The 14,751-nt window shown below is 41.7% G+C and overlaps 1 protein-coding gene across 1 annotated transcript in view; it reads left to right on the forward strand.

The window, feature by feature from the left end:
- Positions 1-14,751, forward strand: part of LOC122787448 (claudin-4-like) — a 318,425-nt gene that overhangs the window by 276,378 nt on the left and 27,296 nt on the right. The window lies entirely within an intron of this gene.

Genomic DNA, 14,751 nt, shown 5'->3' on the forward strand with positions numbered 1-14,751 from the left:
AAATTAACCAAACTCTGCTGCTCTAACCATGCATTCTCCTCTAGTGGACCTAAACTATCGGAATCTTTTTCAATATGTCTAACCAAATTCAGATTTCATTTCAAAAAAATTCTTGCATGTACAAGGCAAGTGTCAGTGCCCTCGGGCAGGAAACACCACAGAAGTGTTAATGACATCAGTCTACTTCACCGTCTTCCTTAACATTCGCACTTCATTATACTCATTAGGAGAAAATAATCGTTTCATTGTCCACCTCTTCCACTTCTATCCATATTCCTCACCGCACTCACTTCCTCTCTCCTTCTTTGATTCCCATTATGATTTACTTATTATAGCTGTTCTCAGTGTATAGTTTAACGTATATTTTACTGTATCTTTTTTTCTTACCGTATCTGTGTTTAGAAATATAAAGAAATAGAGGTGAGAGAAGGAATAAGTTAGGGCAAAAAATGCTAATATTGTAGTTAAGAGGTGGGGTGTAAAGCAGGTTCAGAGCCTATATATAGAGGTAGGGATGAGCAGTGTCACAAAACAACGTATGTATCTGTAAATGCCAATAAAACTATTCAAGTATTGGTTTAAACTGGTTGAAGTGCATTGGATTCTGAATGAAGGAAAATGGTTTGACGATATGGCACCCTGAAGATAACAGTGGCAGTTATTTTGTAGATATAGAGGAGGGCATACATTGATTTGAAAGGTTAGGTTTTAGTTGTATTTTAATGGGATTCTATTCTGATAATAAGGCATCAATGAGAAAACCAGGAAAGTTTCAAGCCAAAGATAATTGACGGTGTTAACTTAATGCAAATGAAATGGAGTAGGGAAGTTTGGGTGGGAAGATGAATGGAGAAAATGGGTATGTTGGGGTTGTAAGGAGTGAAACAGGAGAGTAAAGTGTATTTCAGTACTGTCTATCATGCTGCTCTACAGAAGAGACTAGTATGTAAACATGGATGGATGATCTGCAGACAGACAAATAAAAAGAGCAGTGTGTATAGAAAACAACTGATAGTGGTCAACATTGCAGACTGTGAAGGTATAACTGCAATGAAGATGGATGAATGAATGGAATCCTCATCATTTATTTTGTATCATGGAATACTGTAAGTGACCATGACTCTCCATGGATGATACTAGAGCACAAAATGGTAGGGAAGTTGTTCAAAATATGAACGATTTTAGTACTGCATTTGAGTACAGAAGAGTAGTTGTGTGGAATAAATTTAACAAAACTCAAATTACAAAGACAAATAGGCTGGATGGTGTAGAAATAAAGAAAATTTGCAATCACAAAGTCAAGTGACAAGCTAGGGCCTTTGTTAACAGCAGAAAGGACATTTGAAACTGTTCTATAACCACTGTAACCCCAGTAGGATGGCATGTAAAGGAATAGTACTGAGATGGTAGTACTAGCCAAGTACGCGTTAAAGTGGTGTAGCACCTGCAATGACAGTTATCCTCCCATAAGGGATGACAAGGGCTAACACATGCATACCATTGAGAGGACAATCAAGATATGAACACAAGAAATGCTTAACCATTTCACAGGAGCTAACAAAGAACAGGAGTAGCCACAACTGTAATTCATCAGTCATGCTTATTATTGAAAGCAAGGAGTATGCAAAGAACTCCAGCTGTTTAGGGAAAGAGTTAAGTACCTGGACCACATGTCGGTCTGCTGGCTATAATTTAGGATTGGAGTGGAATGCAGTGAAAGCATTCAGAAAACCTTGCTAGAGGCACATAGAATTTGGGTTATGGGACAGCGATTAAGTCAAAAGTTATGTGGGATCAGTAAAAGTATGCTTAAAAAGAAACTGCTGCCACAATTACTCAAAGTACTTTGTTACATGTTTATATTCCCTTATTTCTACACATTAGTAAGTGGATGGCATATGGCATACACTATGCTGTGTGATCCTCTGATACCATGTTTACCATCCAAAAACAGAAGGAAGGAATAATGTAAAATAAACTGCATTTATAGTTTCATAGTGAGGAACTTCTTGGCAGAGGTGGGGGTATAGGTCTGGTAACTTGTGACCTGTACCATTCATCTATAGCACTTGAACCTAGTGATCTTAAATGTTGTGATATCCTCTCTCTGGACCAATAATCAAGGAGCCTGAATCCTCATCACTGGCACTGCAGAGGGACGTTCATGTGGAACACAAATGGATACAACCACTACTTCTAGACACAGCTCTCTGCATCAAGCACATTTTCATGCAAGAGCACTCAGGGAACACACAAAGCTTGAGGTCTGGATTTCTCTATCTGTATCCCTCCGGGTCTCCAACAAGACTCCCCACTGGCACAGCTTTAGAGCTGAGACCTCAGCTGAGTGTCCAAGCCAAGTTCTCCAGCACCCTCTCTGTGAAACCAGCGCTTCGTGTTCCTGCTGCAAACAGCTGATACATACACTCTGAGATTTGATTTACACACACACACACACACACACACACACACACACACACACACACACACACACACACCTGGGAAAGGCTGGCACAGATTTACTAGCTATGCTCCCTTCTGCTGAGACTACAATGTAGTTACATCACCATCAGACACTGCAAAGCCAGCTACTCTAAGGCTCTTGCAAGGGTATCCAATTATACTGAGTGAAATTAATATTAACACAAATGGTAGCTTGACCAACAGCAAGGCTTTCAAGAGCAGCCAGAGCTGTCACCAAATATATACAAGTAATCTCAAAGATTAAAATATTCTCTAAAAGACCAGCCACAATGAAAAGTTTAAATATATTTAATAATAAAGAAAGAATTACTATTCCCTGGTCACTTACTAGAACAAGGCAAGATGAAATAGGTGAGGGGTCCTTCTCTGTCAGGTTCCAAAAACAGACAGCCATGAGACTTCAGTCTCACCTAGTATTAAAATATAATTTTTAGTGATGGATTACAGAATGACATCACATATATCTGATCATCTGACTTCTGGTTCCCATGCTACCCCCTAGAAGCTGACAGGATTTAGCATGTGTGTCAACAACACGCACACATACGCACACACAGCCTTGGTAAGATCTGCTGCAGCTCCTGGTGGTCATAAAACAATTTCAAACGTCCACCCTTCCAGACTAGCAATTAGTTCACCCCAAAGACAATGCAGAAAGCTTACTAGTACAGACTTTTTGTCTCTGTCTGCATTGAGAACTGCAAGATACAATCTTTATAGCCTAAGCCAGGTAATTGAATTTCAAACTATTTTCAAAGTGAGGTGGATTGAGATTAACTTCTTCTCTTCCAGTATCCTCTGTTAAAACATATAAATTTAAACAGTTACAATAATACATGTGTATTTCTTTTTATGTCCAGCAGGGCATTTTGTTGGAACATTTCTAACACACATAGCTTTACAAACACATTTTTTTAACACAAGCATCTGTACAAATCAATTTGGTATACAAATGACATACAATTGTTTACAAAATTCCAGCTGACTGTGCTGGCATATGCAACTGCCCTACTTCTACTGGCATAGCTGGCAATACCTCACCTCATCACAAATGTGACAGCCTGAAATCCCCCTTTGTTTAAATTAAACCTATTGGCTTAAATGTACATTGTCCATAGCCCTCTGCACTACAGTACTCTAACCATTTTACTTCAAAATGTACTGTTAACCTAATGTCAAGTTCTTTATATTGATTGTGCTCCTTCAGGTCACATACACTGGTGAAGGACTGTTGTCAGCATATCACTGCTAGAATTCTTTTCACAAGTGCCAGTCCTTCACTGTTTCATTTCTTGTCTTTGTCACTACTCACTTGCTTGAGTGTTAGTTTTTTTTCCCTTGGTCTGGGAATCAACCATCGAGATCATCAAAGATGATTCTTCTATTCTGTGCACAAATGGCACAGTTGAGTAATGTGCATTGCCTTCGGTGTCTCTGTCCACCGTTACTTCTATGTGTGATATGTCCTGCTTTGTGCTTGTCCTCACCACTGTAAGATTCTACAGCTGATCCTGTTGCAGGGTACACTTATGGCAGTATGCATACAGCTTTGCTGAAGAATTACGTTCACTTTCTTGCTTTTGTCGTTGTTCTTGCTGAACGTTAAGTAACATTTCTACATTAAAATGTTTCGGCAACACAGCAATGTTTTATTTTCCCACCAAAATGTATAGTGGAGTACTCTCTTGCATGGTGCTTCTGAGGTCCATGTTCATGTCCAGGTGGGCTTCAAAGCCAGCTATCTTTCCTTTCTTTTCTTGCTTTTCATAATATCAGCTTAACTGAATCTAGGTTTCCTTCTTCCATGACATTTAACTGTAGATATCCAAGACTAGATGTCACATGCTGACAGGTCCCATCTATCTGAAATCTGTAAAATTGTGCAGGTGGAAACAGTTGATGACTCTATGAAATTAACTCATCAGGGATACTTTAGTCAGAAAGTAAAAGTATTGCAGGACTTTTGCTGTGGTATCCATTTTATATAAAAAAAATAAAAGTAAACAGTACTTTCAGCAGAAACCTACAGTTATTAGTCATCACCTCAGCTTTACTTAGCTAGGGCAGTGCCTGTAGTAGTCACTAATGGTCTGCATTTTTGGCCCTTGTTCTGGCGTTTGTTATAGGGATGTGTACTAACTCAGGTAATGTTCCTGGTAATGTTCCTGTGTGCATCTTGTACTAAGTTACTAACTGATTATTCAGTATCAATAACAAGGGAAAAGAATTGTTTTACTTACCCATGGAGTACCAAGGGTGGGGTGAAAGCAGTGGTCCACCCAAGGTAAATGCAGTAAGCAGGGACATGCATTACTGGCAAATGGTGCAGCTGCTCCTGGCTCACAGTATTAGGGAGTACAAATCTGCAGATGCCAACGGTGCAATAGTGCAGTACTAGTATTAGAAAGGAATGCTAATTCTGTATTTGTGTTCACAAATTAAATGCAATCGGTATAAAAGAGGCAGCCGACACCATTTTCTTCAGTCTTTCTTGCCGCGTGGTACCCAAAGCAAAAGCAGTTCACAAGTGCTGGTCAGCCGACTCCTGAGATTTTCAAATTCGAATTTCAGATCCGAAGTCTTAATTAAAGCTAAGTACCCCATTGGGGAAACTTTTTTCTTGCTCCAGACCAATGTCAGAAAAAGTTAATAATAGTATTTCTTGTGGGAAGCAAATACCTCGTAAGGATTTTCATTCTTACTGTATTCCTTGCCTAGGCCCTGACCACGACGTTGCTAGTTGTCGGTTTTGTGCTAGATTTAACCAACGCACTATTAAGCGTCGGTACGATTTTGCATTTCATTACTTTGGCAGAAGATTCAATTATATAATGCCATTGGAACAGCCAACTACCGGAGTTTATAAAAAGCGCAAAGAAAAAGAAAAGGACAGGCATCCGAGGTCAAAAACCGATGACGAGGCTTCTGTTAGGCCTGTCGCCAGTTCGCCGGTTCTCAGTGAGGCGCTTTCGCAGCCCCTGACGCCCGCTACCTCAGATCCATAGACCGCTTCTGATTCCCACGTGGAGCCGACTAGGCCACTGGAAACTCAAGGTATTGGGCACTCGGAAACTATTCCCTCAGATGGGTCTGGAGCCACTGAGCAGGCATTGGCTTCTGAGGGTGTTTTTCAGACCTACACAGTTATATGTAAAACCAACTTCAGCTTCAAAGGAAAAGACTAAAGCAGCTCTAAAGACAAAGAAACAAGTACAGCATTCTCCTGGACAGGCCTCCATGCCTAAAAAACAGATGTTTAAAATGGCTGAAGACCTAAGTACTTTGATCAGGGGTTCCCATCCTCCTCCTGATAAGAGGCCTAGGCAAGAGATAGAATATGAATTTTCAGATCAGGTTTCCATTTCCTCTGATTCCTCTTCTGAACAGGAATATTCCCTTCCTCCCTATGAGGATTCTGATGCTGAAGAATCTATCCCTTCAGCCTCTCCTCCTGAGGATTATTCTTTTGGGGAGACCCTGCATACTATGAGGGAGCATTTCCACTGGGAGTGCCAAGATTACTCAGAATCCAAGAAAAGGCTAAGAGACTTCCTTTTATTACCTCAGAACAGGCCCCTTGCTATTCCTCCTGTTTTAGACATTGTAGATGATGTATTTTCAGAGACCGGTCTGTCTCCTGACTCTCTACTACCAGCTCCTGTTAAGCCAGACAGATACTACAGGGTTCCTGATTCACATAAATTTCTTTAGAAAAACCCTGCTGCTGACCCAGAAACTATTTCTCAGGGTCCCAAGGGTGTCAAGGCTTCCACTGCAAAAAACCCTATCCCCTCTGATAGGGATTCAAGCGCCCTGGACAGATGGGGGAAAAGGATTTATACTTCTGCTACCTTGCCTGTAAGAGCTTTAAATTGTCAGTTTCATATGCTTAAATATCAGCAATATCTTATGTCACTGCTTAAACAGAAAATGTTGGCAAATTCAGAATGTGCAGAAAACAAAGAAATGCAGGATTTATTGTATGCAGCTGAACAAGTGTGAAAGCATACTTTGCAATGTGGTTTTGATTCTCTAGAGGCCTCCTGCAGGGCCGCAGTTACAGGTTCTGTCATTAGGAGGTATGCTTGGTTAAAAGAACAGAATCTGCCCGATCATGTTAAAGGAAAACTATTAGATGCTCCATTACAACATGATACCTTGTTTGGTGTTAAAGCAGAAGAGGTGTTGAAGAAAATGGAGGACAAAGCTAAATCTATGCAAACAGTGAAGGATTTCTTACAGGTACAGCCTCCCAGATTTAGCAGGAACTGGCCTACAAAGAATTGGTCCTTTCCAGTTTCAGACAGGCCACAAAGAGGCAGATACAGATGCCCCGGAGGCAGATCACAGCCCCAAGGCTTGTACAGGCCTAAACAATGGGGTGCTTCTACCTCCAAAAGTGGAGAGGAAAAATCACAGCCATACAGGAAACAGTCTCAATGACTTCCCCCTGCCAGCACAAAGCACTTATCTTCTGGCAGCTCCTTTGGGGGGAAAACTAGCACTTTTTTCACAAAATTGGCACATAATCACCCATGACAAATGGGTCTTAAATATCATATCTCAAGGCTACAGGTTCCACTTTCACACCCTGCCAAGGCCACACGGTATGCCAAACCTGCCACGCAATCAATGGGCAGAGGCACAAAAACAAGTATTATCTCTCATGGACATGAGAGCCATTCAGCAAGTGCCACAGCAAGAGCAGGGACAAGGATTTTACTCAAGGCTATTCTTGGTACCCAGAAAGGACAAAGCCTGGAGACCAATACTGGACCTGTCTATCCTAAACACATACCTGGATATTCCAAAATTCAAAATGTTAACTCTGCAGCAGCTTCTGCCCATGCTGGGCAAGAAAGCTTGGCTTTTGACTTTAGACCTAAAAGAGGCATACCTGCATGTCCCAATCAGACAATCATGCAGAAGATACCTCAGATTTATAGTTGGCTCAATGCACTACCAATTCTCTGCACTGCCCTTTGGCTTATCTACTGTGCTCAGGGTCTTCACAAAATGCCTGGCACCAGTGATTGCATTCTGTAGACAAAGAGGAATACAAATATATCCTTACTTGGACGACTGCCTTATTCAAGCAGAGATAAAGGACATCCTACTACAGCATCTGGCATTTGTAAAAAGATTACTAACAGGTCTAGGGTACACAGTAACCAAAAAGAAATCAAAACTCGTACCCTCTCAAGAGATAATATTCCTGGGTGCAAGCTTAAATACAACTGCCCAGATGGCTTATCTCATTCCAGACAAACACAGACAACTGACTACTTATTTCAAAATGTTGGCAACAAAGACCCAGTTACCTGCAAGAAAAATTCTGCAGGCTTTGGGCTTCATGGCATCCTGCATACTACTAATTCCTTATGCAAGACTGCATATGAGGAAACTTCAATGGTATCTAAAAAGTGTTTGGACTCAACATTGCCACAGCCTGGAAACAACAGTTACCCTCATTCCCTGCCTGCAACAGGTGTTTCGATGGTGGGCAAAAGCCTGTCACCTCAACACGGGACAGCCATTCACCTTACCCACAGCCAGGTAGACATTGACAACAGATGCATCAGATTATGCCTGGGGGGCCCATATGGCAGGAAGATGTATTCAGGGCACATGGTCCACAAGTCAAATGCATCTACATATCAATCAAAAAGAGATGCTAGCTGTTCAGAATGCCCTGACAGCCTTCAAGGATATACTTCATCCAGGACAACTACTGATGAAGACGGACAATACTACAGTCATGTGGTACATAAACAAGCAGGGGGGCATGCATTCCTACCCCCTCTGCAGACTAGCCATGAACTTGTGGAACACAGCACTGACTTACCAAGTACATCTGCAAGCACAATTCCTGCCAGGAAGAATAAATACTCTGGCAGATGAACTAAGCAGAAACATAATGGATCCCCACGAGTGATAATTTGATCCACAAGTCTTCAGCATGATAACAAGGAAGTGGGGGTGCCCGGACATAGACCTATTTGCCTCCCCTCACAACTGCCAACTACAGAGATTCTGCACAAGGACTTATCACAAGTGAGCATGGAAAGTGGATGCTCTATCTTTCAGCTGGAAAAACCTAACAGTATATGCCTTTCCTCCTCTGCCTCTCCTCACCAAGGTACTCCTCAAGGTCAGACAAGAGAAGCCAAAAATGATACTGACTGCCCCAGACTGGCTCCGCCAGCACTGGTACTCAATCCTAAAGAGCTTGTCTCAATGCCCAGCTTGGACATTACCTCAAATTCCTTACTTACTGACCCAACAAGACAGTATGATACTGCACAGTCAACTCAGGACCTTAAACTTGCAGCATGACGAATAATGTAGCCATTCCAGACACATCTCTCTCTAAAGCAGTGATTGATGTTATTTTGGAGGCCCGGAGGCCTAGCACCAGAAACTCTTATGCAGAAAAATGGAAGAGATTCTGTGCTTGGAACCAGGCACAAGGTATTGACATGACTGTTCCAAATATTCCTCAGATTTTACAATACTTAACTGAGATGCTGGATAAAGGCCTTTCCTTTTCATCAATTAAAATTCACGCATCTGCCATTTCAGCTCATTACAATACAGAACCACCTGTTTTTTCTCATCCATTACTAAGGCAGTACCTCAGAGGGGCCAAATCATAAGACCTCCAAGGAGAGCACTAATACCTGCATGGGACCTCAACTATGTCTTGGAAAAACTCACACTGCCTCCGTTTGAGCCAGCCTCTGCAGCTGATATAAAATTCTTATCCTGGAAAACAGCTCTGCTCCTAGCAATTACCTCTGCTAGATGAGTCTCAGAGTTACAGGCACTTATGGCTGTGGAACCCTTTATCATTTTCCATCCTGACAGGGTTTCTCTAAGGACAAACCCTACTTTTATGCCTAAGGTAGTGTCCAGTGTGGCCCTTAACCAAACAATTCATTTACCTACTTTTTATCCAAACCCACAGAATAAGGGTGAGAGACTTCTGCATTCTTTGGACATTCACAGGCAGCTACGCTTCTACTTGGACAGCACCAAAGCTTTCAGAAAGATGGAACAACTTCTAGCAGCATATGCAGCAGGATCACAAGGAAAGCCTATCTCAAAACAGACTATTTCAAAGTGAATAGGCCACTGCATTCGTTTCTGCTATTCACAGCATGGCAAATCAGTGCCTAAGGGCATTAGGCCACATTCAACCAGAGCAGCAGCTACTTCAGCAGCCTTCCTCAGAGGAGTACCAACCAAAGACATCTTAGAGGCTGCAACTTGGAGTTCAGTGCATACTTTTACAAAGCACTGTCACTTATCTCTCTACTCTAAGTCCAGGGCAGGCTTTGCCACTGCAGTTCTGTAGGGCCTGATAGACTTTCCTAATCCTATTTAGCACCAGCCTCCCAACCTTAGCTTTGGGATTCAACCCAATTGTAATGACTGCAACAGTGAAACACGATGAACATAGTACAGTTGTGTACCTACCATAAATGTAGATGTTCGAGTGTATTCACTGTTGCAGTCCAGGTTACCCTCCCACCATACCCTTTTTACCTTGCTGGGACTTATTTGTACTTCTCTATTCTATACAACCTATGTAGTGTATTTGCTTGTAGATGAAGGAAAAGTTGGTTTATTGTATATGCATGCTTATTGGCATAATTTAGCCTACCATTTTAGGGGCACCTGACATCTGGGGCAAGAAAAACTGAAGAAAATGGCGTCGGCTGCATCTTTTATACCCCTGGCGCACTGACGTCAGGGAGGAGGCAACAGCAACCGACGCCAGACCTAGACTTTGGAACTTGGGAAGACTGCAGGTAGCCTGCCAGCAGGATAACCCAATTTTAATGACTGCAACAGTGAATACACTGGAACATCTACATTTATGGTAGGTACACAACTGTACTTTTCCTATACTCTAGTGAGTTAGGTAGAACCAATCTGTACATTACACACCATTTTAAATTTAATACAATGGATAGTAGAGGGATGGGCACCTGTTTTAAAAGGAAAGAGAAATGTAAGCCTTGTAAATAGGTTATTGGCCAAGGTAGCACTCCTACAGGAAAATAAGGTAGTGCAAAAATTAAAAAGACAAGTTTAGAACCTCTAATGCAGAAAACCCTATACTGGAAACTGGCTTTGACTAACAATTATGTGAGTGGAATGTGTGCAGAATCCAAGCTAGAAATTGATTTAATAATATAGACTGCATTTATAGGCCAAACCAGGAATATAGAAGTCTTTTATTTCAGCTATAGAAATCACAGTATTACAATGGTGTGATTCCTTGGAGTGTTACAATATAATGAACAATAAAAGACAGCCTTATACGATCAGCTCAGCCCCTTGACATAAGGGGATAAAGCCCAGTCTACAATCCAGTTAATCTGTGTATGACTAGTAGCATGGGCATTGATGGGGCCATACACAAGAGAATGGTAGTGAGTGATTCGTGCTGGATTACCAATCTGTGTGGGGGGGGGTTGCTGCATTAGAGATATGTAAAGAGTGTAGATACATTACTGACATCAATGACACTAGGAAGTCTATATTGCATGGTGATGTGTCACTTAGTCAGAGGTTGTCATTTGTGGTAGCAGCATGCGCCTCCTGTGAGTAGCACCTGTAGAGCTGTTATGCCACTAACAATAGGGAGCTGGTGAAATCTACCTGAATGGCAGACTGGTCTTCTCTCTAACAACCAAGTGTCACCTCCAAGGGAATTGGGGGATGATGAAGCTTTTGCCACAGTTAGGGAATGAATAGGTAGTGGGGCTCACCCTGCCTATGAAATTATAGGGTCTGACCTCTCCATAAAAGGGCAAATGGGCTGATTGGGGGTGCAAGCAGGATGCCACTGGGCAATGTCATACAGAAGGGGAGAGGCCCTGATACAGTCTAACAGTTTTTTGCAAAATATAGTGACTCTAAACTAAATTTCATCTGAAGAACTTTGGTAAAGAAAGTTTGGCAAATTTTACCAAGGATTACTATTACTCAGCAACTGCCAAGTCTGATGACATTTAAAAAGGAAAGAGTAAACACTGGCTGTGTGGCACAGAGGGAAAAAGCCCTGGCTATGATCTAGATGGCCATTATTCAGTTAGCGGACTGTTTGCTGAAAGAGCTGTGATAGATGGTAAGAAAGTAGTGTGTGTCACCCTGCCTTTTTTGGATGCTTTTCTCCCATGCAACACTATGACCAGTAGACCAGGGAATGTTGGCTTGGCACTCCCAGATCAATGATGATAGCCCTCACTTACACTAGTGAAGGAGCACACTTGCATAAGGGGAAGAGACAGGAGTTCTTTTCAGCATTGTGGGTGCCCATCCAGGTGAGTATTTAGGGTCTGAAAGAAATCTCTCCCATAATCTGTGCTCTACATGATGTGGGCTGTCACTGGGAAGGAAAGCATGTGGTTAATGGTCTCTGCATGAAAGAAAAGTCATTTTACATTCTTGGACAAGGAGATAAGCCAAACTCCCTTGGATATGGTGACAAATGTTCCTATGACAGTGAGAGACTGAGGGGATGAATGAGTAAAGACACGGGCATGAACATTCTTCTATATAGAGTAGTGGCAATGGGCTCCAATATTTATATGGTGAACTGAGTCGTAATAAAGGCTTTATCTCCATGTGAAGGCAGAAGTTGAAGTGCTAGGGAGAAAAATACCACATTTGTCTGTTTTATTAACACTTGCATGATACAAATTTGTATACAGCTTTACCATGTTGTGATCCCACCCTCTGGATTTGCCAAGGGCAGATCTTGCCTGTTGAACCTGGTTGACGTCTTTGAGATTGTCACCAAGGCCCTGGATGCAGGAAAATCAGTGCATACAGCTTTCCTTGACTTGGCCAAAGCCTTTGACAAAATCCCCCACTCGGGCATCATTGAAAAACTAACACAACTTGGTGTAAATCTCTATCTCATCAGGTGGGTGGCCAACTGGCTCAACGACAGGACCCGCAAAGTCAAAATAGACACCTCCACCTCAAATAACTGACTTGTCACTAGTGGAGTTCCCCAGGGATCTGTCCTGGGACCCCTACTGTTTGGCATCTATTTTTCAGAGGTCCAGGCAAAGACAAAAGGCCTGTGGCTGACCAAGTTTATGGATGACTGTCAGTTTGCTGCTGTTACTGACTCCCCAGATGATGTTAATATTCTGCAAGAGGATCCCACAGCAACTAATGACTGGTGCCAAAGTCATGGCCTGAAGCTAAATGCAAAAAAATGTATCATCATACCATTCGGCAAAAACACAACCCCTACTGACTAACACATCAACGACAATCCCCTAAGCCCACAACCTGTGGTGAGAGACCTGGGCACTAAGGTTGATAACCTTACATTTGACCATCATGTAGAGGCAGTGGTCAGAAAAGCCTTTTATTTGGTTCATCTCACAAGTAAAGGGATTGCTTCCAGAAAAAAAAGAAGTTATTACCTCTCTATACACCTCCCACATTAGACCAAAAACAGAGTATAACACCCTGTTTGGGATGTACCTCTCCAAACATTTGCACCAACTGGAAAGGCCACTGAAGTACCTCACAAAATGAATCCATGGTCTCCAACACCTGTACTATGCAGACAGGCTCAAATCACTATCACTCTACTCTGTATCATACAGATTTGCTCAGAAGTGATCTGTGTCTCTACAAGGCAATCTCAGACCCTGCCCTACTAGAGATGCTCAATATCCATAAGTCTAACTCCTCATGCACTATCCACTCCAAAGGCCTGAATCTAATATGCAACATCAACAAAACCTGCTGGAGAGACAAGTTTGTCTCCCAGAGGCTGCCCCATCTCTGGAATAGACTTCCCATACATGTCAAACAGAACACCTCGCTGACCCTCTTCAAGTGCAACCTTGATGAGTGGATGGGAAATCACACATTTGTCCCAGGGGTTTCACCTGTGTCCCTCATTGACAGGGGCAACAGGTGCTGACTGAGGTTTCTTTTTGGTGATAAACTCTTGGCTATGTTTGTAAGAGCCCCAGGGCCATTAGCCTAGTAACCTCATATGATCCTATGAATTGTGTTATATATAGGGGCACAAACAACCTTGTGGTTGCCTGAATGACAGCTCTTCCAGATGGCTCAGAAAGAATTCCTCAAGTTTGACTGAAGAAATCTAGATTGTTGCCAGGCACATAGAAAAAGGTGTAAAGAGGTACTCTAAAGTTTCTTATACCATCTTCCACATACTGACTAACTTCCACACTTCTGACATTCCTTATGTGAGTATTCATAGTTCTAGGTAGTCCTGTGTTAAAGCTGGAGGCCATGTTAGCACACACAGAAACTGCATTTGCAGAATGTACCATGTGACCTGCCTAAGAATCTAGTGACATCTTTAAAGTATTGCAGAGTTGGAGTTATGTGTATGAACTGAAACTCTATTCTGTAAATGAGTAACATTATAAGAGGCAAATTTGAAATGTCTTAAAGTTCTATAGGAACCATGATTACTAAGATTACTCTCCTAACAATATTTCAAAATGAGTTAACTGTAAACCCAGCAAGGTTCTTAACTCCTCATTTTATAAAGCTTTGGAGTTTAAGTATAATCTGCCTCTTATAAAGTGGTACAGAATGGAAAAAAGCCCAGGCATTGAAATCTGTTGGAATAGTTACGGTCTTGAACATCACATAGGTGTTTGGTATAGTTTCTTTGCACTCCATTAAGGAAAATTGAAAGACATTTAAATAAGGAAACAAACAAACAAAAAAAAAGACTCAATAATTGGTCTAAAAAAGTTATAAATAATTTTGTAAGTAAAGCAGATCATCTACACTGAAATTATGGCTACATTTTTTTAGGGCCTTAGATTTGACTAATGAAGTATTGGCTTTAAAATTCACTTTGGGGACAATGCAGGCACAAAGATCCTTAAGTAAGGAAGTACACTGAATAGAAACATTTCCTACTAAGACATCAGGATTGATTAGGTTTGTAAATATCTAGACTTTCAGACATCACATCTTGATTGGTATTTATAGCAGCTGTGACTGTAATAGTAAAGTTATAACAAGCTGTAAGTTTAGTTATATGAACAACTATGTCACAAAGCCCCTAAAGTACCAGACAGGTACCTACTCTAGATCCAACAGAGGTAGGGCAGTTGGGCACACCAGTGATTTCAGGTTCAGTCTGAATGGGGGGGGGGTATACTAGCTCTGGCACAACAAGGTCCAATCTGTTTGCACACAAATTATCTGTGGTGAAAAAATTTTGTTAAATTGAGGGAA

Source organism: Protopterus annectens, chromosome 13.part0 (genome assembly GCF_019279795.1).
Source record: "Protopterus annectens isolate FY-2018-M chromosome 13.part0, PAN1.0, whole genome shotgun sequence".
NCBI classification, from domain to species: Eukaryota; Metazoa; Chordata; order Ceratodontiformes; family Protopteridae; genus Protopterus; species Protopterus annectens.